Here is a 698-nt window from a genome sequence, read left to right on the forward strand (position 1 = left end):
ACCCGAGCGGCTTTTCCTGGGAAAACCCCCCCGCGGTGTCCCGGAATTCCGGGGCTCGGGAATGTCCCGCCCATCCCAGCAGAGCAGGGAAAACGGGATCATTTCCCGATCATTTCCCTCCCTGTCCCCCCAGCAAAGCTTTTTCTGGAGAGTTCCATCCCAAATCCCCCTCATCCCATCCCGCTCCGAGCTCCATCCCGCCGGGAATCGCTCCCGGGATTCCTTCTCCAGGAGGGAATTCCCTCTGTCCTGAAACTCCCGGACAATTCCAGCCTTATTTTTCTACTCCAGATCTGATTCTTCCTCTGTGTTTGAGACCAGAGCTTGGTGCTATCCCGGAGCCGGGAATTCTTCCTTCCTCCTCCTCCTCCTCCTCCTCCTCCTCAGGGGCTCCAACCCCCACCCCCGTCCCGGGAGAATCCCACGGGATCGGGATCCCAAGGAATTCTCGCTCAGAGGCTTCGGGGTCCCTCTGCCTCCCCCATCCCGGGATCCTGCCCGAGCCCAAGGAGCCGGGAGAAGGGAAAAGGAGCCGGGAAAAAGGGATGGGAGAAAGGAAAAAGGGATGGGAGAAAGGAAAAAGGGATGGGAGAAAGGAAAAAGGGGATGGGAGAAGGGGAAAAGGGGATGGGAAAAGGGAAAAAGGGGATGGGAAAAGGGAAAAAGGGGATGGGAGAAGGGAAAAGGGGATGGGAGAA

The sequence above is a fragment of the Parus major genome, chromosome 28 (assembly GCF_001522545.3).
Source record: "Parus major isolate Abel chromosome 28, Parus_major1.1, whole genome shotgun sequence".
NCBI classification, from domain to species: domain Eukaryota; kingdom Metazoa; phylum Chordata; class Aves; order Passeriformes; family Paridae; genus Parus; species Parus major.